This window comes from Corvus hawaiiensis, chromosome 7, assembly GCF_020740725.1.
Source record: "Corvus hawaiiensis isolate bCorHaw1 chromosome 7, bCorHaw1.pri.cur, whole genome shotgun sequence".
Classification (NCBI taxonomy): domain Eukaryota; kingdom Metazoa; phylum Chordata; class Aves; order Passeriformes; family Corvidae; genus Corvus; species Corvus hawaiiensis.
Window position 1 is genome coordinate 23,143,849 of NC_063219.1, and position 14,563 is coordinate 23,158,411.

At 36.8% G+C, this 14,563-nt stretch overlaps 2 long non-coding RNA genes across 7 annotated transcripts in view; one reads left to right on the forward strand and one right to left on the reverse strand.

Annotated features, from left to right (window-relative positions):
- LOC125328245 overlaps positions 1–10,951 on the forward strand; it is a 97,176-nt gene extending 86,225 nt beyond the window's left edge. For both annotated transcript variants that reach the window (XR_007204618.1, XR_007204619.1), the window contains exons 2-5: positions 684–890; positions 3,525–3,695; positions 4,095–4,306; positions 7,190–10,951. This is a non-coding gene — a long non-coding RNA (uncharacterized LOC125328245). The remainder of the gene's footprint in view (positions 1–683; positions 891–3,524; positions 3,696–4,094; positions 4,307–7,189) is intronic.
- Positions 1–14,563, reverse strand: part of LOC125328246 — a 40,922-nt gene that overhangs the window by 21,633 nt on the left and 4,726 nt on the right. For all 5 annotated transcript variants that reach the window (XR_007204624.1, XR_007204623.1, XR_007204620.1 and 2 more), the window contains exons 2-3: positions 14,018–14,148; positions 4,247–4,383 (exon numbers count right to left, since the gene is read on the reverse strand). This is a non-coding gene — a long non-coding RNA (uncharacterized LOC125328246). The remainder of the gene's footprint in view (positions 1–4,246; positions 4,384–14,017; positions 14,149–14,563) is intronic.

Genomic DNA, 14,563 nt, shown 5'->3' on the forward strand with positions numbered 1-14,563 from the left:
CCAAAGAACACTTTTTGTTCTTTCCTTAGCTCTCTTCCAGCTTCATTTGGATTAAAAATACTGTTGTATAAATACCTTGCAAGGCAAACAAAAAGGCCAGAAACCCGATCTGTTTAATTACCTTCTGTCTGATGGGTTATTCACTTTCTCTGCTCAAAAGTGTTTAAATGTGTTTTCCAACCAGCAGTATGGTTATCTTATATGCTGATCTTTAAAGAGAATATCCTAAAATCTATTTTCAAGTCTAAGACAATCAGGGCTGGGTCGAGTTAGCTCAGGATATTTCCGACTCCTAGCCTTGGCAGCATCTCTTTGCCCTATTGAAGTGATAAAGGCAGAAAGACTTCATCGTTTCCCACAAATACACAGGTATTTTTATTGCTTCTAAAAGAATATGAAACCTTCATTTTTGAGTAACTGGGAGAAGAAATGAGTGTTTCTAGTTCCAACACTTAGCCTAAGCAGCTACAGCAGCTCAGGGGCTCAGAGAAACAGGAGGACAGGTGATGAGACAGTTCCTGTTCTTGAAATTCAGCAGAGAGGACCCTCTGTTGGGCTGGTAATAGCAGAGTTCCCCCAGTGCCTTACTCAGATTTCTTAAGTAGCATCACTGGTTTAAGCATACATAACTTGGGGTTCCTGCTAAAAGAGAAAGTTTTGTCCTCCACCAATTCTTTTTCTAGGTTGATTTCAACCTGAACTGTGAGTACATGAACACTTGTTCTGGCATACGGGAGTAGGCGGCACAGGAGCAAAACAAGAAGACAGAGATGGGAAAGGATAGATTTTTTGGAAACATACATAATTAATGTCAGCTTCTGAAGCCATGCTGTTAAAGTCAGCACCCCAAGACAGCGGTGCCCTGGAATCATCTCTCTTAGAGCTACTAGGTAAGATGTCAACAAACTCAATAACCGAGATTTGTTTAGCTATCACGACAAAGTAATATTTATGTTGATTTATGAAGGACAAGGCACTTAAGTCCTGTTAGATAATTCCAAAATCTGATGGCCATGCAAAAAATCTAAAATTGTTTTGCCTTAATCCAAAGCTGGATATTATAAAGTGACTGTTCTAATGATCTGAGTGGAATCACTTATAGAATCATAATCATTAAGGTTGGAAAAAACTGCTAAGTTCATTGAGCCCAACCAACACTGAAACTGTTGTGTTTCAGTGTTAATACAGAGTCATAGATTTCTATCTTCTGATGCTTTATATGAGGGGTATCTTAGTCCACCGACTTTTTTTAGTGTCTTTCTGAAGGTCAACATGAGCTTTCATGTGGTCATATTTCCAAAGTTTTATTTTTCAATAAACATTAAAGAATTCAGCCAGGTATCTGAATAACATAAAATGGCACAGCTCTGATGAAATCAGCACATCCGTGGTCATTTATTCCAGAGAAGGATGCACTTTGTAAAAATATTCTTTAATTATCTTGTGACATTTAGGGATTTAATGTAGAAGGAAATAGATTTTCCATCATATTGGTGGCCACTGAAGAAAAAAAAGCATGAATAATGCTTATAATCCCTTCATATCCCTAACCGGTCACAGTTTTCAATTGATGTTATATTCTTGGATGTTTCAGCCATATCTGACACCACTGAATAACACTGAATTGCTCAGAAGTTATGCCAAGCTGATACAAAAATTCATTAATTTTCTTACCTGCCCATGTACATGACGTTTCTTCTGGCAATTTTTATTCTTTTTTCCCCCATATTCTTTTCACGTATCCAGGGAATTATCATTTTGTCTGTTGTTATCCATTGTTTCTATGCTTCCTCTGTGTGAAATGCTCTAATTGCACAGTTTCGATTTCACTTATTCAATTGCCCCATTTTGTGATCAAAGTTGAAGTCTATTTATCTTGCCTATATTTTTAATCTAAAGCTAGCTAATATTTAACTCTACAGGTCAGGTAAAACTTTCCTGTTTAATGCTGTCTCACTGTGACAAAGTTCAGATGATAATTAGGGGATAGGCATTTATAAGGAGTGTCATATTTATATTCTACTTTGCTATTTGCCATAGTATTTTCATAGTGCTTGGCATGATTTAACTGGCAGCTCTGTGAACTCTTAGTTATCTAACTGAAATTGATCCATTTCTTTAAAAATAAAGCATGATCAATGTCACAGAATATCACTTTCATAGATGTAATGGTACTCTACCTAGCAATGTGTAACCATACCTCAGAAATAATTTCCAAGTTCTTGCCTATTTAAATACCAAATTATTTGTTTATTCAGAAATAAATTTTAAAAAAGGAGAAGAATTATTTTCTAGTTTGCTCTATGATAATGTGAATCAAGAACAAAAGCAGTACTAACATAAAGAGAAGAAATCTGGGTCATACATAAACATATGTCAACAAGTATCTGAAAAATTTAATTTATGTTCCTCCAAGTAAATAGTAGAAATAACCTGGCTATCCTTATCAGCTTGCTGGTTTTTTTCTGTTGGCAGTTTACATAATGAAAATAATGACATGAAATCTAAACTGTACACATCCTACAAAGCCACACCCTTTTTCTTGCTGCCATTTCACAGAATCACAGAATATGCTGATTTGGAAGGGACCCACAAGCACCATCGAGTCCAACTCCCTGCCCTGCACAGGGTCATTCCCAAGAGTCACACCATGTGCCTGAGAGCATTGTCCAAATGCTTCCTGAACTCTCTCAGGCTTGGTGCTGTGACAACTTCCTAGGGAGCCTGTTCCAGTGCCCAGCCACTCTCTGGGTGAGGAACCCGAGTCTGTTCCAAGCAAGGTATCAGAAACAGTGTAGCCTAAAGGACTATGGCTGTCCCTCTGTACTCAGAACTGGTGAGGCCACACCTCAAATCCTGCGCCAGTTTTAGGCCCCTTTCTCCTAGAAAGACACTGAGATGCTGGAACTTATCCAGAAAAAGGCAACAAAGCTGGTGAAGTGACTGGAGCACAAGTCTCATGAGGTACAGCTGAGGGAGCTGGAGTTGTTTAGCCTGGAAAAAAAATACAGGTTCGGGGGGCTTCGTTGCTCTCTGCAACTCCCTGAAAGGAGGTTGTAGCGAGGTGGGGGTCAGCCTTTTCTCCAGGTAACCAATGATAGGATGAGAGGAAATGGACACAAGTTGCTCCAGAAGAGGTTAAGGTTGGATATTGGGAAAAATCTCTTCACTGATGGGCTGTCAGGCATTGAAATTGGCTGCCCAGGGAAGTGGTTGAGTCACCATCCCTGGAGTCATTTAAAGGACATGTGGTTGTAGCACTTGGGGACATGATTTAGTCGTGAACTTGATGGGTTAACAGCTGGACTCTATGATCTTAAAGGTTTTTTCCAAACTAAATGATTCTATGATTTTAAAATTAATTTAAAATTAAAATTCTTCACATTTGCTATTTATTTATTCTTGTTTATTTCTAATGCCTTTGGTTGGTGACTCACTTGATTGGCAATAGCCTTGCTTTAAAGCGTAGATCTTATGTACTTCATTCCAAAGTGCTAAATTATCACTGCTTGGTTTCTTTTCAGATTCCTGGGTACATGCCATTTAAGAATGTAAACACCCCGCAGACATGATGTAAACATGTAAGGATTTTAGTCAACACACTGTTTGGGATTCCTCTCACATTAGCAAGGACAGCACAGACAGCTACCAGCTCCAGGTGTTTAGATCTTTTAAAATATGTAACACATATGCAGGTAAACTATGTTTCTCTTTAAATAAATATTTTCTATCAGAGCTTTCTTACTCAGACTTGCATAGCACATTTATTTCCCTGGGTCATTTTCCATTTTACAGCAAATAGACTATAGACAGAGCATAGCAATCTGACAGCAGCTTTTCCCTCCATCAATAGTATTTCTATTTAAAGATGAGGATTCAAAATCAGTATTGAAGATACATGCTCTCTCTCCTAAGGGGAGTCAGTGTACCTGTACATAATTCACCCCTTCTGTTAGTTTAGTAAGGACAAGTTTAAAATTCAAGGAAGACCTGGCACTAAGTCTTTTCATTTAAATGTCTGTTGCTCTGCAGGTGTGAGTTCATATCTTCACTTAAAGCCAGCTTTACTCTCTGACCATATTACTTGTCTACAGGAATGCTGTTGGCACCACCACTGCTGGTTTAACCGGTATCCAAAAAGAGGGTCATCCCCACCATACCTTGAGAATACAAGGATCTTCCATGACATTGTTGAGCTTGAGTCATCAAAAATCTAACAAAAGTAGACGAAAAAAGAAGGACTCACATAAAGCTCCTGCATCCATTGAGTTCGCTTGAGCCCTAGATATTCCTGGAAGGCATTCTGGTATTGTTGCTATCAAACTTCTTTTGCCTCTCTTCTCTTTCCCATTTTCTTATTCTCCCACTTTGTCCTTGTGTTCTCTGTTAAAAAAAAAAAGAGCTCAGTTAAACTGTTTAACAGGTATGGCCACATAGATAACAGTATTACAACAAATTAGTCAAGCATGAGTTGGTATCAAAACCAGAAAGTGAAGGAAATTTTCTCTTATGAGAAAGTAAATTTTCATCCAATGAAACTAAAGAAAGAATATATGAATCCCAAAATGCTACCATCACACCTGGCTAATGCTATTATGCAGTTTGCTGCTGCTTCTCAGTGTGAGAATACAGAAACCTGCTACAGTTATTAAGTTGTGAAATGGAGACTTACCATAAAATACATATAAAGTGCAATTACTATCATAAAACATGCTGGAGTGCAATTTAATTTCTCTGATAAAAGTTCATATTCTGCTTCCTGACATTCTTGACTGATTGATTTAAACAATGCAGCCTTCACACTATTTTAAGAGATTAAGCTCAAACAAATAGCCTGACCAGCCATGATCCGTGACCTTCAGTACCTGCCACGGGCCTTCATGGATGATTTCTGATGAACACAGCCCAGAGTAAATACACTCTTGTAGATTGCTTGTTCCTGTGATCATAATTATAGGCACATTGTCTTTCAAGGATTAATTACAGTGTAACTTGCAGGTTTTTTGCTTTTATAATATAGTTAGCTTGGAAGAAAATACAAATATAATAGTGACATTGTGATCACAGGGGAATTGAAGAGCCATGTGTTTCTATGTCCAAAAGTAGGCAGAATTTTCACAAAAAAATACTGTCCTTGAGGCAGACATCTGTATCTAATTATAAGGTTAAATGTTTGGGCTGTGAAGGTAGAGGACCACCCCTGCTCTTAATAACCTACTTATTTGTTTTAAGTATTTGTAAAAGAAAGTATCACAATAGCAGCAAGTGGAACGGGTACCTAATTTATAAGAAAAAATGAAAACAGAATTAGGCATTTTAATGAGCCTCTTACTGGATTCTTTCACTGTTTCCTCCATCTCACTTTAAAGAAATAGAATTCCCTTGGAAATTCTAATTTTAAAGATAGAAATAGTATTCAAATTGATTTTGCTTCCTTTGCTCAACACCTAAGAGGTATCTAAACTCAGCTACCAAGACCCTGTACAAAACTGTCTGGTGCTTTACCTTTAAAGGGCAAAGTTTTAGAAACTGGTCTAACAGATATCAGAAAAACTCACTTTTTGTAAACTCAGCTGCCTAATTACAGCTGTAGACTAAAAGAAAACGGTTTTGGTATCTTTTTATTAACTTGGGTATGTATAAACCAGTTAATTTCTAATCCCATGGCACCTTTTCTTTTCACCAGAGGATCAGGAAACAACTGGTCCCCTTTATGACTCTGGTTCTGTCCTATATGGCAGTACTGACTTCAGTGGAATAACTCTTAATTCACAGAACTCTCTGGAGAGAAACAGTATAATTAGACCCCTTAAAATTATTAGAAGTGGGAGAGTAATACGAGCCCTAAAGAGCTGTTTTTCTATATTGAAATGTTTTAGTAGCAGTAGGTTGCAGGGAAGTCTATTGTCATGTGCTGCCTGTTTTTGGCATTATTCTGCTTAAAATGCATACTTGCTGGGGATTTTGTTACTAGGGAAGTATAAGTTACTAATATATATATAAAAAACAGGATAGCGTTTAATAAAAAGAATGAGAAAAAATTTATATCAAGAAAATCATGTAAATACCTCCCATCTAAAAATAAACACAGACTGCAAAATGTTTCATGAACACAAGCTGGAAAAGTGCCTATTAGAATCTGACTGATGCATCAACCTGTGGGAAGAGGGGGAGAGGAGGGATATTTGTCTGTGAAAAGCTAAGAGTTCTGGAGACATTTATAATAGGTTAGGACCCCCTGAAAAAAAAGTACATCTTTCCTCTTCTTTTATAAAAATCCAAGCCCTATAATTTCCTTTTGTTTTACTGACTCACTCTTGAAGTAATTTGCCTAACAGAAACAAAGGAAAAAAAACCATCTTTAAAGATTGAATCCCTTGCTACCTTTCAGAAATTTCTTACTATTGAAGAATATCCTAAATATTTATATCTGAATCTCAGCTATCCAATCAAACATTGGAAATATAGCAACAGTACAGAGACATTATATAGCATAGAGAGCAAAACTAAGGTAAAATAAATTGGCTAGTAGTTGTAAGACAGAAGATGCTAAAACGTCTTGTAGTCACTAAACACACAAGTGATTGACAATTTGTTATTTATCCAGAAATATTAAAAGTTTTAAAACTAAATAAGGTGTAAAATACAATTATTGACATAACTGATTATATATAATGCTAGACATTTTTAATTCTATATATTTTTAGGCAAAAATAATTATTATTTTCCCCCTTAATCTAACTTCCTTTCATGTTCTCAAATAAGCTAATTTGGCTTGAATGAGATGTGCTGTTAAGCAGTGATTGTCACATATCACTATAATGTTGCCATCCTTCCTGAGGTATTTTCACACAGGAAAAGCAGATGGCATTATAGCCAGGGTTCCACTACCATATTATCATATGCCATGATCTGTCTCAAGTGTGAACTATTTTGGAAGGATTTCAATGCTCTATAGATTCTTAGATTCATAAATTGATAAAGTGTTCCAAGACCCACAGCTGTTCACGTCCTTGTGGATTAAAAATACATGCAATATTTTTGGCTGATCAGGTATGTTCTACCTACTGATACCTACTGGCTTGTCTGAAATTCACCCATGAATGTGTGTGTGTTCAAGCAGCAGGAGATGTAATTCTATTGATATAAAACAGAATATTGATAATTTCTTTTCCTTTTTCACTTTCAGGAATTCTTTCTGGCAGTAAAATATTCACTTAGAAGATCAACAGGAAAGATGAAAACATATGAAACAGAGTCCTGAGGTTATTCATACCTAAAGTAAATTACACAAATGGGACACCCATCTTGGAATCTTCTGGGTGACAAAACATGGATCACAAGTTAGTTTATGAGAACTGAGATGAATAAATTGTTCTCTTATGACTATTTAGTCTTTTGAACATGACTATTGCAATCCAAATTATTCTGACGTGCACACTTTGGCTATTGCTTGTCCATACACCCATCTCCTTTGAGCGCTGGCTGGTGCACCCGCCTTCACTACTTCTCATGGAAACTGAACTAGAACTAAGTTAGTTTATGATCCTTTTTCAGAATTCATCAAGAGCAGCACGTATTTTTTTAACTCTAAGATGGAGAAGGCCAAGTAAAGCTATAGGAAGCAGACAGTTTTCAATTATTCCAGGTAATAAGATCTGCCTAACACTTGTCATCTGCACGGTGATTCTACTACTCCCTATCAGATTACATTTCATTTACTAACATTTAAACAAAATTAAATCAGACCCCTTGTGTCTTTACCTCTACAGCAGTTATTCAAATTACCCTGCTCACTTGACTACTGAAAAGGCAAACATGTCAGTGCTGAGGATAGAGAGACACAATAGAGGGAAATCTGGTAACCAAGCAATGTAGTCATGAGCTTCCATCTGTGAGAAGGAACAGCAAAGTTCCTGTGCTATGCCAGCACAGGGAGAAGTGGAAGAAATAAATGTCTTATCCCTGAACGTAAAGAAAGAATTATAGAACTGGAAATACTTTATGGTAGATTAACAAATATTACTAAAAGACATCTAACTCTCATGAGAGAAAAGCAGTACTAATGCAAAGGAGCTGTGAGAGTTGGCAGAAATGTTGCTTTTGTCTAGATAGTTAAGAAAGAAGAATAAAGGGTACAAGCAAGTACTCTGGATTTATATTTAATATTTAGTCTGAAAAGGTTTCAGGTATCACCGACAAGCATCCCACTAGCAGACATGTGTATGACAGCCTTTTAAAATGTAAATCAATTATGTATCACTTATGGAACATCTCAAGCCTAGGGAATGCTATTCATACCATTGATGATTTCAGCTAATGGTAGAAATGGAACCACGTACTTCAGGGAGCCATATGAGGCCAGCACATAGATATTAGAGAGAGAAAGAAGTGGCATAATTAAAACCTCATCTGCACATTCTGGATAACCAGAAACCAAATCTCAGTATATCTGAAAATATCAAACATACCATCATGGAATCATATGACAATACAGTTGTGAACAACCTCAGAAGGTTCAATTTCCTGCCCAAAACAGTGTCAGGGAAACTGTGAGACCTGGTGGTTTAGGAGTTTATCCAGCTCAGTCTTGAGAATGTCCAAGGAAGGAGAATGCATGGCTTCTTTGGGCAATCATCATGACTATGTGAGATTAGCAGAGAAAGGACTATTGAAGCACTAAATGGGATTAAATTTTTGTCCTAAACTGAAGATGTATTTGGTACCCCTTAGCCTCAAAGGATGTATAGCCCTAGACTGGGATAATTTACAAGGTCTGAAAACTGACATTCACTTTCAGGTGAACCACAGCAGTCTTGACTTTTCAGGTGCCAGTACAACGAAATCACTATTTGAGATTATCACAAATTCTCCCTCAGAACAGTCCTCTGATTTGGAATGTTCACTTCCCATAATGTCAGTATTTCCTGGGGATAAAAATCATCTTTTCCTGAGAAAAAGTAAAAATGCCTTTAGGAAATATTTTCTCTCAATATTCAATATGACTTCATGAATTTATTTTTTTCATGATGAATTGGATTAAAAACAAGGCCTATGTTTTCAGCAGTACAGTTCTGTGTCTGAATCTGCCCATGGATCTGTCAGGATGTGGAAGTCTGGAGGCAAGTTTGGATAGGAAGTCATCTGAATTGTGCATTATTGTCCTAACCTGACACAAAAACATGGTGGTTTTTAAAATCCTGGATGTGCTTTCTTTCCCGCTATTGACACAGCATATGAGTAAATGAGTAAATGAATATTTATCTAGCTCAAATCACATAAAAATTAATGTCTGTCTATATCGATTTTTTTTCAAGAGTTGTGAAACCAGACTTTCAAAATCACCTGTGAGTAGCCTGATTACTGAGCTAAAGGACAGATTCTGAGTGATTGCTCCAGGTGCTACAGCATGTACAGAGGAACTCCTCTTTCAAAAAGCGTATCTGGATAGTTAGGCTGTGAAAATAAGTATAAAGTGTAAAAATAGTTAAAATTATCATAATCATCAACAGAATTAATGTCTCTACTGTGATACATCTATCTTAAATAACAAAGAACAATAAAAAGAAAAATTAAAAATAAATGAATGTGTAATAATGAGATAATCTTGCTATTTCTGAATATATATTTCAGTATAGCAGTGCTTTTATTACTCTTTACCAGCAGAAAAGTTGACTTTCATCTGAAACTATTATTCATGCTGATGAATAAATTGAACTGGATGGAAGACAAGAGCTAGAAAAACTAGACTGAAAATATACATCTGACTTGTATTGCAATCAAATAGACATAATCGCAGAGATGGGAAATACAGGAGAGATTATTTAAATAAATTCTGTGTTAGGCAGCAGAAGACTTTCACAAAACAACATACGTCATCGATTATCTCTCTCTCTCATCACAGATCAGGAGCAAAACGCTCACTTGCCAAAGAACTGCCATTCATATTGGCTTCAGTAGGGTTATTAAATACAGTATTTAGCACTGATGAAAAATCTCCAGATTCAATTGCAGCTGTATCAATACAACTCTGGAGACGTTAGCTCCAGACAGGCACCTGGGTTTGGAAATGTGGCCCATATTACATGTATTTTAGCTGCACAGACAGCAGATCAGCTGACTACCTTTGCAGAGGAAAATGCTGTTTCAGGATATGGGTATCTCTTCAAATGAATTAGACAAATGCTGATTTTTTTCATATAATTAGACATGATCTCATGCTATGATATTATGAAAGAAGAGTGGAAATATTGAAAAAGAAATATGGGAACTGGATATTTGCAGATTATTTTTGACAGCAATGTGAACAAAAGCACTGGTAAGTACAGTGTCAGGAAGAATTAGTCTACATGATTCTGGACTCTACACAGTTTCAGAAAAATATTATTACTGTGAGAATAACACTGAAAAAATAAATGTGGAAAAATACAGTTGTAGGGAGAAAATATACATGCCAGGTGGAGAAAGCTTCGCCTACAGAACTGAGTGTTAGAATATGCTAATAATAAAATCGTTAATGACTAAGTGAGCACAGTGTAGAAACTGCAGTTACCTTATTTAGATGAAGTGACTGTGTAAAGTATGTTAACAGAATGCAGAAAGAGCAAAGAAGGTATGGAATACTAAAAATGAAAAACCAAACTCTGATTGCAGGGGCTTTCTAATTAACATAGAAACACAATATACTACTACTGAGATATTTAGGAAAAATAAATTCGCCTTCATCAAGACTGTATGGAACCATTGACACTAAAGCCTTGTACTATTTTGGTGCGGTTTATTTCTTATGCATGAAATAGGAATTTGCTATGCTGTGTTCTGGGACACATATCCAAATTTCTCAAGCTTACTGCACTCTGACTGAGGTCTACAGGGTCTTTGGGGATATATAACAAACATCCTTACGAATAGCAAAAACATTCTCAAGCTGGAATAAACATCTGAAACTGTATTTAGAGTTGATGGAAGTTATTTTTTTCCCCCTGAACTGTTTGAATTTATATTAAATTTTGACTACTAAATTTCAGTGCATGTTATAATTTCAGACCAGTTTCAGGTCAGTTTCTGATTAGTTTCTGGGCCATCTATACTTCCATCTCCCTGTTCCCTCTATTCCTCTGCCTTTGAGGCTGAAAAACACAAATAACTGACTATAACTAGTAGGTAGAGTAGTAGTATTGATAGTAGTCAAGCAGTGAAGACAGAAATCTGAAACCAAGGGGAAACATGACACAAAAGGCAAAAGGGAACAAAATTTATGCAAAACCATATCATAGCAGATCAGCCCAAGAAAAGGGAACAAAAAAACCCCATATTTATCTATCAAAATAATTTTTTCTCAATCTGCTTAGATTATTTGTACTACCAGGACACCAGTGTCCAAAAGGAACCACTTACATGCTTCAAATCTGTATTTTATTGACCTTAAAGTTTATCTTTGCTGGAAATAAATTTGTACATGATTACTGATTGAAAGTACATCCAATTTGATATTGTCCAAACGAGATAAAAGGTCTCACTGCCTCTTGGTCACTCTCAGGAAGAGTGTTACCATGAACCAAGTTCAGAGCAGCTGCTGTCCTTTTTGGCCCCTACAGCTGCTCAGCAATGCCTCACTGCCAATTGCTTCAGGGAAGAGGAAGGGAAAACTGGAGTTCTGGCTATCTACTGCTTGCTAAACCAGCAGCATATGGAAACATTATCCAAGGAGGAATTCAGCTCCTATATGCTGATCTGAGGAAAAAGGCTGAAGAGCAGAAATAACCTTTTTCATCTTGTGACCTCTCTGAAGCTAACCTTGCCAGTAGAGAGGGGCATCTACAAAACCACTTGGGAACAGTAATTTCATTTTGTGAAAGATTTTGATACAGCCCATTTTTATTTATTATTGCTTAGAAACTAAACTGTTTGAAATTTGTGAAAGGAAATTGGGCCAGCACAGAATGTGCTGGGGCTACTCACTTTGACAGTCCTGGTTCAGGCTACCTTTCCCTGAGGACACACACCCCAGAACCCTGCTGCAACTGAGCTGGGAGGAACTTCAGGCAAAACCAGAAACCTTGTAACCTCAGGAAGGTCTAGGCCATTGCTGTACTTTTCATTGGCATCAGGGCGAGAGCCAGAAATCACCACAAATCTGCTCCAAATGCAAGGTGCAGTCTTTTATTATTATTGATAAAAACACATTCAGAACATGCAGATGTAGAAGAAGGAATTCTAACCGCAGTTTATTCAAGTGAGAAGCTAAGAAAAGGAATGAGCCTCACCTGACAGATGGCAGTCCTAACACTTAATATTTGAATACACTGTGGAGAAGGCAATGGGAATTTGAGTACAAAGATAATTAATTTTAGAAATGGATCTAGCTCAATTAGTAACTTACAGATAATAACTTAATTTTTTTATGCTTTAGCAATTAATTTTTTCCCTTTCCCAGCTCATTTGATATTTTCCAGGCATACACTTCTGAAGAGATTAAAACTTAAGATTTGTGATATAATAATAATAAGCATGATAGTTCTTACATGAGTTTGCATGAAGTATTAATATAAAATATCATACCTGAATTTATGTTATGATGGAAGACAGATTATGGAGAATGCATATATTTATCTTCAAGTACATTTCCTGTGGTACAGAATTACTCACAAATATACGGAGCAGCATACTGGCTTTGTATACCATTAAAATTCTTCTATATATAGTAGGAGGAAACAAATAAATTAATAGAAGTATGTTTCATGTCTAGCCTAATTACAATCAACGTTCTTTCTGGACTGACAGCTGTCAGAAGCATAGAGTCATAGCACTGTAATCCAACTAGAAACTCTTGAAGAGGATCAGCACATGCTAGGGTCATTCCTGATGCTCTAAACTGGCCAGAGAAGGTCAGCCCAGAGTAGACTGAAGCACCCATTGCAGGCCAAGAACCCAGGGAAACACAGTGTGCATCTAAATGCTGAAAACCCCCAAGGCAAGAGCCCACACCAAAATTGTGGCTTAATATGAGGGAATGAAGCCCTGTGGTGAGACAGAGAGACACTGAAAGAGTCTCTCAGAGGAAGAAGTGCAAACCTCATTGCTTTAATAATTTAAATCCTAAATGAATAATACAAATGCAAATATACTAAAGGGAACGATCCACTGGCAGGGCATTGAGTAGATGGATATATTGATGGTTTTTGTAATTCTCTTTTCATACCAGTACCTGCTAAATCCAAAATGATCCTAAGTCATGAAGTTCTGAATGCCTAGGCATTCTCATATAGCACATAATAATAGCAATGGATACTGTAGAATAACTAACAACTTCTTGTGAATCCTTACAGAAGAAAGTTAAGTTGCTTGCTGTCATACTGTTTTCACATGTGATGTTATCTTTAATAGACTAGGAAATTCAGCTTACAGAAGTTCTGCTCTTATGGATTTTGCATTTATAATTCATATTCTTGTCATTAAATTCCTGTCTCTCATAGTGAATTACATGTAAAATATACATTGAATGAAATCCAAAAAATAACTTTTTTTTTATTACTGATTAAACTAGCTGTAAGATTAAATAGAAATTTTTATTCACTTTTTAGACTGTAATTTTGTGCAGACACTTCTTTTGTCATCCTAAAAACCTGACAATCTTTCTCCCATGTATATATCTGATGTCCTGAATACTAATAAGACCCATATGCAGACACAATGATGACGTATGCCTTAAGGCCAAATACAATAATTGCCTCAGTGCAATCTCATTGACATTAGGGGTCTTGCCAGGAATAGGAGCCTTTTTTTCTTAGATAGAAAAAGTGAAACACAAAATAACCATAATCAGACCTAATTCAAGGTGAATTTTGTAACACCAATAATAAAGCATTCCCATTTTCCTATGTAGGTAGCTGTGTAGATCATGTGGCTTTAGAATTAAGAATGACCTGGTGTCCTGGGGCATCAGCACAGCGCAAGTGAAGACAAAGTACTGCTTGAAGGAGCCAGCTCTGGCAGCAGCAATTGCCACCACACTCACCCTGTGCCTTTCTCAGCAGCATCAACAGAGATTTGCTGTTTGGATGTTCATGATGTTCAAGAAGCTGATTTCTATCTTCTCCAACAGAAGTAGTTTGGCAGTCTGTTGTCCCAGGCAACTGCATACTTTTCCTGTGCATAAAGCGCAGACAGTCATAATCTAAATGATGGTCATTATTATTGTGAAGGATTAAAACAAAATCTAGTGCTATAACTTGAAATTCTGGAGAGACATTAAAGAGATGAGAAAGCAAGACTGATAAAAACTAAAGGAGATGATAAGAGACATCAACCTGTCAGGGAGTCACAAAGGCCATTTTAGCACAAAATGGGATTAAAAATAAAGTTTTGGTATTTCTCTTGACAGCTCTGAAGACAATTCCAGCCTTATTTAAAATTGTGAGTATATGTAACATAGATGGATGAATAAATTACAGGGGCATGCAGGATATACATGGTAAAAGCAACACAAATATCCTATGCTATCTGGAACAATGGCAGGGCAGGGCAGGGCAGGGCAGGGCAGGGCAGGGCAGGGCAGAGAAGG